At 38.0% G+C, this 10,000-nt stretch overlaps 1 protein-coding gene and 1 non-coding gene across 2 annotated transcripts in view; both read left to right on the top strand.

The window, feature by feature from the left end:
• LOC115218637 (M protein, serotype 5-like) overlaps positions 1 to 10,000 on the top strand; it is a 943,546-nt gene that overhangs the window by 212,186 nt on the left and 721,360 nt on the right. The gene's annotated exons all lie outside the window — the stretch shown is intronic.
• Positions 4,706 to 4,815, top strand: LOC115220677. The gene has a single exon (XR_003882586.1). It is a non-coding gene; the product is annotated as a U6 spliceosomal RNA (small nuclear RNA).

Genomic DNA, 10,000 nt, shown 5'->3' with positions numbered 1-10,000 from the left:
TTAAGAATATTAAGTCGATATATTTCAGGATGGTGGATTGATGTAATTGTTAGTATGGTGGAGATGCTCTGCGTTATCTTTATAGGTGCTTTACGTTCTGAGTGGCCAGAGTTAGTCACCCGTTCAAAGGGCTTCCTGTCCAACTCACTGTTGTCCAACATGTTTTTAAAGGCCTACTGCCACCATAGATAAGCTGGGAATGGTAAGCTGAGGCCCCGTTTTATAAAGCTTCATAAATAATTGGATGAAAGTAGAATAAAATATTATCTACATGAAGTTATATTTGATGTAACTTACCATCACTCCTTAACTTCAAAAACGTTTTCACCCTCGCTGACTGATTCTTCTTCTTTGTCAACTTTTCCGTCGGTTAAAAATAGGAGCCGATTAATCTTTTCTTCTGGCATAAGTTGCTATTTTTTCGACATTAAGTGTATGCTAAATTTCACGAAGGTCTTTCTCTCAAACATGCAAGAGAATCGTTTTCGGCTGCCATCTATAGCAGCCGATACTTCAAAATACATTTCTAGTAGAATGAGCCATTTTCCTTCAGTATACGCCATTGTAACTGTCGAAGTTGTGATATTGACTGTAGCGGATGGTGTAACATCATTCGTCACCATTGTAATATGTCCAGTATTGTTCTTATTCAATGTCCAATTATACCCCACTGTAAAGTTGTTATCCAAAACAAAGTCGTAGTTGCAAGAGGTCCTTCACCTCCGGAAGTTTTCTTCAACTCAATAACTAAATTCAATTCTTATAACTGGTAGCCGTGTTGAATAACATAGATAACCTAAACAAATAGCTGAATTACTTAATATTGTATATAAATCGTGTAAAGCATACAGTGTTTCCATTCGAACATTATGGGGTTTTACACTTGCGATATAAACATATAGAAGTAAATAATTAATACTTTTAGCTATTGCTATTCCACCAATTAATGTAGTAAAATATTGATGTCATATAGTCTACGATGTCATATATTTTATTACACTAATACCAATCCGTATAGAGCTAACTTCGCTTATACTATGTTTTTAGATTTTACCAAGTGTTAACTTAGACGTTCATTTTCTCAGGATTCATATAATAAGAATCTGTGTTTTTGAGTTATACCACGACTTCAAATATGGGGCTTTGTGTCAAAGTTATATATAAGTTTTTGTTATTGTTTGTCCCCAGGTCAGCCCTAATGGAACAGTCTCATAATCTATGCTTTTCAGGTAAAGACCTTCTATAATCTCAGATTTAATGCATTTCAAACTACATTAGATAATGTCTCCATATGTACGACGTGTCCTTATAAAAGACGACAGAGTATGATTTGCAATAGATTCGGCTGCTATTTCTAGCTGGTCGAGGTTACCTGACTGCCATAGAAGAAACTATTGAAGATATCAAATGCTTTGAAGGGTAACATTTGTACCATAGCAACATAATTCTGCTTCGCTTTGTTGTTATTCCTATACTTATAATTTATTCTGTTAACGAATACATTAATGAACATCGTACAAAATCAGTGTCATCTTAGCTAGTAGTGTGTGCTAAGTTCACACACACACACACACACACACACCATTAAGTGGAATCTCCATCAAATTGCCAGCCAGTTAACCATCACTGCTGCTTCTGTATATCCATATCCACACTGTTAACACCAACAACGTAAACAAGAGAACCTCTCGACTTGTTAGGAATAGACGCCAAATTGCCCTCAAATTAAACCATTCGTAAGCAACGGTGAAAGGCAACGCAGGAAAAAGACAGGTGGGTTCTATCTGGAATATCTTTAGTAATAACTCCAGTGGTCAGAGCCGACCTGGGGCTAACCACTACAGGCAACCACCTGAAAAGCATAATAATGAATGTAGACACTAATACCGATGTGTATGTAAGGGTCAATGGCGTTACTAAAATGAATGAAAAGCTGGTCTAAGATGGGTCCCTACATATCTTAACATATATCATGTCTTGATATTGTTATCTCTTTATTGCCTACAAGGGGCTAAACCTAGAGGGACAAACAAGGACAGACAAAGAGATTAAGTCGATTACATCGACCCCAGTGCGTAACTGGTACTTAATTTATCGACCCCGAAAGGATGAAAGGCAAAGTCGATCTCGGCGGAATTTGAACTCAGAAGGTAACGGCAGACGAAAGCATTTCGCCCGGCGTGCTAACGTTTCTGCCAGAACGCCTTAATGCCTTGATATTGTGTGGACTCAGATCACCGTTGACAGGCCTCTAATATTAAATGTTAAACATTTACAGAATGCAATTCCAGTTCTCTAAAACTACAGGATTACATATGTATAAAATGATTAGATGACAGAGTATGATTTGCAATAGATTCGGCTGCTATGTCTAGCTAGTCTCTGAGGTTTCTCAGGAGATGTAAGACACCGCCGACGGGACACTAATAAGGGTCGAAAATCGATTAAGACTGTTCATCATTTTTCCAATCTGCGGAGAAATATGTAAATTTGACTTGTTTGTGAGTCTAGTACAAAGTTTAAGTATGTATATGAATGTAAATGACAAATCGGATTTTAAGACTTATCATTCATTTTTATGTAAAACAGCCAGAAAGAGGACGCTTATATGTTATATGTTTCTTACTTCAATTACATGCTTTTCATTTTTAGTATTGCATACTCTGTGTTAAATAACGTTAGTCGCTTCTGGTTTAGGTGTATACAAAATTATGTATACACATTGGTGTGGTTTATTTAGATTGCTCCACACACACACACGCATTTATAATCATGACAGCCTCCCTGTGATGTTGTTTATACTTTCTGAAAACCCCTTGTCATTTATGTTAAGGAAGTCTGAAGGATATTTCACTGGTTCATAAGGAAGCAGAAATGTTGATGCGAATATCTCTTTGAAAAAGGATGAATATGGACAACGACATCGAAACCACTAGCTTCTGCGTTCGGATTACAAGTTCACATTTATATCAATAACAATTAGAGCACTTAGTTTTGTCAATAAATGCCTAACTGTCAATCTGGACAGACTTGGATTTTTAGAAAAAGAAATCAACCAACTGATCCGTACATTACAAATGCATTCTGTAAGCAGAACAGTAAAACTATGCAAGACTTTTCTCAGGTTTAAAATGTGACATTGTTTTCGTTATCTACATTTCTAAGATGGAGCATTGTATCTTTGTTAGAAGCCAACTGCTTCTTCAGAAGGAGAATTTAAATGATTAAAAACAAAACACATACATAATACCCGAATACATACATAATACATACATACATACATACATATATACATACATACATACATACATACATACATACATACATACATACATACATACATACATACATACATACATACATACATACATACATACATACATACATACATACATACGTGGACCAACAGTCGGATCACTAAATGTCACTTTGAAGGCTTTATATTTGTAATCGAGGAACAGGAAATAACTATCAAATTTCTGATGATAAAATGGGTAGAAACGCAAGAAAATCACCGAAATGTGATAATCGATGCAGAGTTTGTGGAGTCAACACGGAAGATATCATCTTGATCATAAACAGATTTTCTGGAAATATCACGTTATCTGCTGATGAGACATGATGTTGTGGTCAAGATACAGCAGTGAGATCCGCCGGAAGGTTAAACCTGAAGAATCCACCGTGTGAGTGTGTTAGAGACCATAACCATTCATAATCCAGGAAAATGCTGTGTGATTGTTCTTGTGGAAACCTCAAAAAATTCAAATGTAAGAGACTAGGCATGATGATTTGGGACAGAAAAGAGAAACTATGTACAATAGTTGCCTAACGGATCTCAACCTGTCAATAAAACGCTAAAGATCAGCGAAAAAGAAAACACCTGCTCTGAACATTTTACTCTTTTACTCGTTTACTTGTTTCAGTCATTTGACTTGCGGCCATGCTGGAGCACCGCCTTTGGTCGAGCAAATCGACCCCAGGACTTATTCTTTGTAAGCCTAGTACTTATTCTATCGGTCTCTTTCGCCGAACCGCTAAGTGGCGGGGACGTAAACACACTAGCAGCGGTTGTCAAGCGATGTTGACAAATATATATATACATATACATATATACGACGAGCTTCTTTCAGTTTCCGTCTACCAAATCCACTCACAAGGCTTTGGTCGGCCCGAGGCTATAGTAGAAGATACTTGCCCAAGGTGCCACGCAGTGGGACTGAACTCGGAACCATGTGGTTCGTAAGCAAGCTACTTGCCACACAGCCACTCCCCGCGGAGAAATTTACAGCAGATTTTTAACTCGTAATTATTAGGGCACCAAGATATGTAACAAACTGCCTCAGTACCAACCATGAGGCTCTCAAAATCATATATAGGGTTCTCAAAATCATATAAGAGGAACTTATTTAGAAGACTACATTAGCAAGTCATCAATGAAACTGTCGATATATGTAAAACTTTTCAAAAATGTAACATGTTGGTACATATGCACATATCTAGACATGTAACTACATTTATGAATATACATACATTAAAAAAAGGACAGATTTGCCCATGTTTTAACTGCAAATATTGCATGCCTGCACACAAACATGCACAAATACTCTGCTGGTGTTGCTGAAATTCCGATGAAGGAGACCTGGATCTAGGTTAGAAACCGACTTTTTCTCTATTAATAAGATTAATAAGATTAACCCAGACATTGACTATAGGCCTAGAAATGTAATCTATTCTAAAATAGGAACTATACACATAAGATTCACATAACCCTTGCACAAGAACGGTACGCAAATTCGTTAAGCATTCCATATGTTCTTAAGGCACAAGCTTGGCTGTGTGGTAATAAGCTTACATCCGAACCACATGGTTCAGGATTCAGTCTCACTGCCTGACACCTTGGGCAAGTGTCTTCTACGATAGCATCGGTCCGACCAAAGTCTTGTGAGCGAACTTAGTAGATAGAAAGTTGGTCGTATATATATATATGTGTGTGTATGTATGCTTTTTGTGTTTATGCTTGTCCCCTACCACCGCTTGACAACCTGTAGTGATGTGTTTACGTTCCGTAACCTAGCGGTTCAGCATTTATAAATCGATAGAATAAGAACTAGGCTTTAAAAATGAAAGTACTGGCGGCGATATATTCGGCTAAAATTTCAAGGCAGTGCCCCTGCATGGCCGCTGTCAAATGACTAAAACAAATAAAAGATAATAAAAGTAAATATTTATGTATGTACACACACACACACATACACACACACATATATATACATACATATATGTATATATGTATGTGTGTGTATGCATATATATATATATATATATATATATGCACGTATGTATGCACATATATATGCATATATATATGTATGTATGTATGTATGCATATATATGTGTGTATATATATATATATATACATGCACACACATATATAAATACACACACACACATATATATATATATATATATATATAATATATATATATATATATACATATATATACAAAGACATGTATACATACATACACACACACACATATATATATATGTGTGTGTATACACACAGACATGTATACATATATACACACACGCACTCACACCTACCCACCCACACACTCACATTCGCACACATATGCCTGGTGATTGTTTTAAATAGATTAAGTCTACCACCCGAGTAGGACATGGTGGGATTTGAAAGCACCGTGAAAATTATTTGGTAAATCATTAAATTACCATTTAAAGCTGATTGGGTCAGCAAAGGTTACGACATTTGAACAATAACGGAGTCTGTTGTATAATAGAATTGACCAATGACAAAAAGAAAAACAATATAAACATTAAAATCAGAAAATAATTTGAACAAAACTTAATAAAACGAATCACATTCTATTGTTACAGGATAACTATTATGATATTCGCAGCAGAGGAAAATTTCTCAAACAAAAAATGTTTTGGATATAAAAATTTTTCAAACAATAAACATGGTATAGGTGCAGGAGTGGCTATGTGGTAAGTAGCTTGCTTACCAACCACTTGGTTCAGGGTTCAGTCCCACTGCGTGGCACCTTGGGCAAGTGTCTTCTACTATAGCTTCGGGCCAACCAAAGCCTTGTGAGTAGATTTGGTAGACGGAAACTGAAAGAAGCTCGTCGTATATATGTATATGTATATATATATTTGTCCCCCCCAACATCGCTTGACAACCGATGCTGGTGTGTTTACGTCCCCGTAACTTAGCGATTCGGCAAAATAGACCGATAGAATAAGTACTAGGCTTACAAAGAATAAGTCCTGGGGTCGATTTGCTCGACTCGACTAAAGGCGATGCTCCAGCATGGCCGAAGTCAAATGACTGAAACAAATAAAAGAAAGTAATGGTGTGTCTGGGTGGTTAAGAAGATTCGGTTTTTGATCACGTGGTTTGGGTTTCGGTCCAACTGCGTCACATCTTGGGCAAGTGTCTTCTATCATAATCCCAGGTCGACCAGTGACTTGTGAATGAATTCGATAGATGGAAACTGTATGGCAGCCCGTCGTATGTGTGTATATTTGTGCTTGTCTTCGATCTTCAGAATCGTTTGGCAACCTGTGTTGGGCTTAACTGTTTGGTAAAAGAGACCGATAGAATAAGAACAGATTTAAAAGAAAAAAATTAGTCCTAGAGTCGATCTGTTTGACTGAAACCCTTCAAGGCAGTGCTCCAGCATGACCGAAGTCCAGTGACTGAAACAAGTAAAAGATAAAAGGCAGACCATATCACTCATAAATAAATAAGCTTGTTAGAGCGAAAATAGAACGAAAGGGAGTTGATGCAAGGCAAAAAGAGAAAAGTAACGGTCAAAACAAATAGGGGAGTTAATCCGTGATACATGTCGTTAGCTACGTTAACAGTTTGGATACAATATTTATAACTTTAACACATTGGTTGACAGTAACAGCTCGAGGCCGCCGTCCATCACACCAAGATCTGCGATTAGGGCTGGGGGGGGCAAGTACAACTCGCTGCTAGACAAACATCTAGTTAAACCTGTGACACAATGATGCATCGTGGTTTAACACGTCTCGTTTCGTTAAACTACTGGTGTAACGATGTATCGGTGCCCTACATATATCTCGTTACTCTAATTGTGCAACTATTAGGACGTTCCGAAAATAATGGCCAATTTCAGAAACATAATTCTATTCTGGAAAAATTAACAATAAAAATGTTTTGACCAGTCAAAGTATGAACCGTGAACATCTATCCATCTCTGCCATCGATCAATGAGATTATTTATGCCTCGTTGATAAAAACTTATTGGCTTTGATGCTATGAAATCTTGGAAAGCTGATTCCACCTTTGGTTTGGATGTGAAAGTTTTATCACTTGAAAACGTGTTTAAATGCTTATAAAATTGTGGTCACTGGGTGAAAGATCAGGAGAATATGAAGGATGTAGTAAAGTCTCGTATCCCAAGTCTGTGAGTTTCTGCAGCGTCATTCTTGCAACATATAGTTTTGCATAATCGTGGAGCAGAATTGGGCCACGCCGATTCACGAATGTAGGTCTCCTTTTTGCAAGTGAGCATGCATTTCAGCGAGTTGATTGCAGTAAACCTCCACTGTAATGCTCTGATTAGCTGTCACAAAGCTGTAATGGGCAACACTAATTGCAGACCACCAGACAGTCACCATAATCTTTTGCTGATGCAACTTTGGCTTTGGGAAATGTCTGGGGGACTCATCAGGATCAAGCCATTGATCTGGTCGTTTACGGTTATCATGAAGGATCCACTTTTCGTCACAAATGACTATTCGGTAAAGAAAAGGATCATTGGTGTTTCGCAGAAAGAGCATCGAGCACACTTCAAAACACCAAAATTTTTGATTTTCATTGCGCTCATCCGGTACCCATTTATCAAGATTTTTCACCTTACCAATCTTCTGCAGATTGCGTGAGACTGCTGCAAAACCGACACCACGTGCCTGAGACATTTCTCTGACACTTTGATGTGAGTTTTGTTCAACAATTGCTTTCAATTGTTCATTCTCAAAACTACGAGACCGTCCTCTACCTTCTTCGTCTTCAAGGCTCTCATCACCACTACGAAATTTCTGAAACCGCCTTCGTACTGTGCGATCACTTGTGAACCCCTCTCCCCATGCTCTGTCGACATTGACAGCAGTTTGGGAGGCAATGTGCCCAAGCTTGAACCCATGCTAGAAAAGTAAGCGAAGTTTCTTTTTTGTGATGTTCATAATTGAGGGCGCCCATACTTAAAGAATGTTTTCTGTCTGAAATAAGTAGAAAATTATTAAAGAGTATACATCAATTATTAAGTGTGTTGAAATTCACCAAACATATAATTAAAATACTATGATAAAATTGCGTTTCAAAACAAAAATCTCAGAGCGGCCATTTTTTTCGGAACAACCTAATATAACATTGATGCTCAGCATACATTGTTTAACAAGTGGTGCAGCTATTCCCCATGGCAGGGTGAGGGGGAATGTCTGCCTCGGCGACGCTTTCATGGAGATGGCAGGTTTAGGTCTGCTTTATTCGCCTGTATAGGCTTGGGGCCAGTGCGGGGTGACAAAGTCAAGAGTTTCCCAGGGCATGACCTTGCAGGTGGGGGCCAACTTAGAATCTCCTTCAGGTTGAGTAGCCTATACCGCTCAAAAAGTACCTGAATAAGTGTTGTTCAAGGATGCTGAAAAACACACCCATGTTTCCAAAGGTGAATTATCCGAACTTCAAAGAATTCCTCTCAACACATGGTTATGATGCTCCCCAACTATTTCTGCTCATGATCAGAGATACACATATCGTCAGCCACTAAAAGACATGCTCAATTGGTTAAAGTCAAACAACTGACAAGCAAATCTGTGGTATTGAGCAGAATATTTGCTGTAGCCCATCTTTTATACCAAGACAAAACAATGTACATGATAACACTTCCAATCAGTTAAGATCAGCAGCCATGAGAGCCACTGCCTGGTACTGCATCAGGGCATTGGTACTGCATCAGGGGATTTATTATTATTATTATTGTTATCATTGAGTGAGAGAGCAGTGCATGCTATCAAAGTGACAGTGGGGTAAAATATACAAAGCCCATTATACCCATCATGACTACCCGTCTGATAAGGATACACTAAGCACATGCATCACAACCATATGTGTGTGACATGGTGATCTCATATCAAGATAAACAGCACATGACCTTGCAGGTGGGGCCCAGTTAGAATTTTCTTCTGGTCGAGTAAGCTATCCCGCTCAAAAGGTCCCTGAATAAGGGTTGCTTAAGGATGTTGAACGAAACACCCATGTTTCCAGAGGTGAATTATTCAAACTTCAAAGAATCCCTCTCAACACATGGTTATGATGTGGCTTTAACAGAAAGTGTTATTAACGTCATCAGCAGAAGTGGACAGATTCGTCTAAGTGCCTTGCCTATTGAAAATATGTTAGGACAGTTGTTGCGTAGATGACACTTATTAAAGCAGAAACAGATACCCACAACTATCCTATTATCACCAGACAATAAGTCTGTTCTTTTTTCTTAGCGTTATGTCAACTTCAGAGGTCTTGGTTCTTGAGTATATCTCCCCTTCTCAAACGGAATTAGTCTCAATTGTCATTTGGTAAATTAGACACATTCACCAGAGGTGGAAATCATTTTAAATATGTCAAGAATTTATGTTGAAAGGCATTTGATGTATTTGATTTGTCTGTGTTGTTCATATCCATGCTACTGGCCACTCTGAGTTATTTTTGTTAACTTTATTAATTTTATTTATGTTGGTGTGGGAGGAGAAAGGAACTGCCAATACAGGCAATCCGAGCCAAATGTGACAAACTCGACTTAATGCTTCTCTTCAGATCGACGAGTGAAGAGAGAACATATCCAGGGAAAGATTTCCAGAGAGCCAGAGAATTTCTGGAGAGGAAGAGAAGTGTAGGACGAAAGCGTTATTATTATTTTTTTCTTGCTTTGAGAAGGAACACCAGCATTTA

This window comes from Octopus sinensis, linkage group LG1 (genome assembly GCF_006345805.1).
Source record: "Octopus sinensis linkage group LG1, ASM634580v1, whole genome shotgun sequence".
Classification (NCBI taxonomy): domain Eukaryota; kingdom Metazoa; phylum Mollusca; class Cephalopoda; order Octopoda; family Octopodidae; genus Octopus; species Octopus sinensis.
The sequence above is the reverse complement of the archived record's forward strand: the minus strand, read 5'-3'. Positions and strand labels throughout refer to the sequence as shown.